The sequence below is a fragment of the Pinus tabuliformis genome, chromosome J, assembly GCF_031772625.1.
Source record: "Pinus tabuliformis cultivar Carrire ecotype Pingquan chromosome J, CPIR1, whole genome shotgun sequence".
NCBI classification, from domain to species: Eukaryota; Viridiplantae; Streptophyta; class Pinopsida; order Pinales; family Pinaceae; genus Pinus; species Pinus tabuliformis.
Window position 1 is genome coordinate 777,481,059 of NC_142295.1, and position 3,182 is coordinate 777,484,240.

A 3,182-nucleotide genomic window follows, 5' to 3' on the forward strand; every position below is an offset into this window, starting at 1 on the left:
TATGCAGATGTTGTCGAAAGACTATCTATCAAGGGTTGGAAAGCCAGCCTGAAGATGAAGAGGGGGAGCCTAAGAATACCTTTACTGGTGATAATAACCAGACGCATAGAAGGGAAGTGCATGGGAACAATCGTCGAATCACCGATGAAACCCTTGTCAATAATCCACCACTCATCGAGGGCACTCATGGGATCTTGGGACAAGAGGTTGAGGACTACCTTAGAGACTGAATAAACTTTTACAACAACTAATGTCTCCTTAAGAAGCTGAGAGACAACCGGAACGTGAGAAACATGAGAGATCTAGGACATCTCAGAGCGCTGAGAAGAGAAGCCATACGCCCCCCTCGCACTAGCGGCAGGTCAGGTATGGATAGTGAATTAGAAGGAAACGATCACCACCTCCTTTTCAACCCTAGACCAAACCGCCATCCCCCACCACTGGCTTGGATGGCGCAATCCCCTTTAAACCTTAGAGGCCTCCTCCATGATATGCCCTGGCATTCTGAGAAGCACCTCCCAAAATTCGACCCAGAGAAAGGGACCTCAGTTGATGACCACATTAGCAATTTCTATTTAGCTCTGCAAATGATGAAGGTCTAGTACAACGACGTAGCATGCTGCCTATTCTCGCATATCCTTGAAAATAAAGCGGTCACTTGGTATCGATCACTACCCGTATCCTCCATCCAAACGTGGGATGAGTTCCAGAAATCCTTTCTGGACAAGTTTTCAGAAGATAAGACACTTTCCATGCTCCTCACCGAGCTCAGCACGCTGAAACGCCATAAGAAGGAGAAGGTAAAGGATTTTAATCAATGTGTCACCACTATTTTAAACAAGTTCCCCATGGATGTAGCCCTTGATGATTCCATCATGATTGATTACTACACAAGGGCCCTACTGCGAGACATTTCCATTTTTGTTAAGTGCAAAGCAAAGCTCACTCTGGTAGAGAATTTTGCCATGGCACTTGAGGTCGAAAACGATCTTATTTCGATTAGCACCTTGGAACGCGAGCTGCCAGAGGATCCAAAGTCCTCTGGTAAGAGGAACCAGGCTTCCGCAAGTAAAACAACCAATAAAGACAAAGATCCTTTTGAATTTGAATGACTAACCAAATCACTAAAACAACTAACCAACGAAGTGTCTGAGCTAAAGTAAAGAACTAGTGATGCTTTAGGAGGGTCCAAACCCACTAAGCCATTTTTCTGGAAAACCAATAATTTCCCCCCTAAAGTTTCGCAAAACCCTAGTCCTACCTTCAACTTAGAAGAATTAGGCAAAGATAACTTTTGCACTTTCCATCAGGCTTCGCACTCCGAAAAACCTGCCCGTGATGGTTACATAATATGACTGCCATCGTCACCGAATTATTAGAAGATCAGACTGCTGGCGAAGTAGAGGAAGAAACAGACGAATCAGGAGAAGATGATTCCCCCCTTGGTGAGGATTCCCCCTCTGCTGTGCTAACTCTCGAGATCCTCCAGGGAGGAGATGTGTGCACTACACAAGAAGCCTATGTCAGAGAGGCTCCTCAAAAACCCCCCAAAAGTTACAATCTCAGGAGTAAAGGTGCAATAGTGGACTCTTCCTTAGAAGAAAAGAAGAAAGATTTTTTGCATAGGATCTTGCCCCTGACCGATACCAGTCAGACATCTGTCCCCTCACCCAGAAGAACGGATGATTTATACCCAAGCAAATTACCCGCCAAAATGAAAAGGAACGCCTCCACACCTAAGGATGCAACCAAAGGTCTTACTACTAAGAATATCACAGCTACGCCATGCGTAACGCCAGAATCTTTGCCTGTCGAGTTAGATTACAATATCATCAAATATTTAAAGAAGACATGAGCTAACATCTCATTATTCGAGTTGTGCAAATTGACAACTCAATGGGAACTCATAGCCAAAGCCTTCACTTTCTCCCCTAACCCTGTTAAACCCACCGCTTCAAGCAAGGGAAATCCTGTAGGCTGATCCCCAGCTGTAGTCAACCTCCAAGCTATATTTAATGTCACCAACACAAACTTGAGAGGCTCAACTCTCCCATTCCTCTTAACCTTTCAAATGTTTAATTTCAATGTGCACAACTACCTCGTTGACTCTAGTGCGTCAACCAATGTTATGCCTTGGTCGATATGCAAGAAACTAAATGTTCAACCAGAGAAAACTGATGCCAAAATTATCCAACTTGACAGATCTCAAGTCCCAGCCATTGGAGAATTAAATAATGTCATCATTCGGTTATCCTTTGATGCCTGAGTGCACCAATGCATTGACATAATCGTTGTAGACATCTCGGAAGCTTATGTTCTTCTTCTCAGTTGAGATTGGTCTTGCAAGCTACAGGGCTACTTTGCCATCGATTGGTCTCACTTATGGCTACCTTACAAAGGAAAAAATAACCAGATCAGGGTAAATAGTGAACCTTGTATGAAACTTACTGTTACCGACCTTGAAAGCTCTAATGAACCAATCAGTTATGCACAACAAGATCTACGAGTATGCCTCCTCGAATCTTCATTCGGGTGCTATTAGCCTCAGACCTCAATCATTTCCTCGGATACCCAGATCGAAATCCCACACAAACCCCGAGCTGTGATGACACAATTTTTCTTTAAACTTGCATACGTCGGGTTTACCCTTTCCCAACATAGAGACGTAGACATTGTACTATGACAGTTCAAAAACCCACGATGGAGAAGGGGTCGGATGCGTCTTGCTAAATCCTTAAGCAGAGAGATTTTTGATCTCTTGCAGGTTAGAATTCCAATGTAGCAAAAACACTGCTGAATACGAGGCATTGGTGCTTGGCATGAAAAAGGCCATTGACTTAAAAGAAGACTGCCTAAAAGTCATTGGGGATTTGGAAATCATCACGGGACAAGTATGCAATAGCATCCATTGTTTGTCTCCGCATCTAAAGAACTACTAGCAAGAGGTATGGTGTCTCATAAATTCTTTTAAAGCTTTCAATATCATGTCTGTTCCTAGGTTTAACAATGCTGCTGCTGATACTCTAGCTAATGCCGCAGCTAGGTTCACACCCCTTAGAGATGGTTTTTCTATTGAAATTTTGTATAAACCAACAGTACCAGATAAAGTAACTAACTTGCGCATGTTCAATGATGACCAATAGATTCTAGAATTCATAGCAAATGTGGAAGTATTCAAAGAC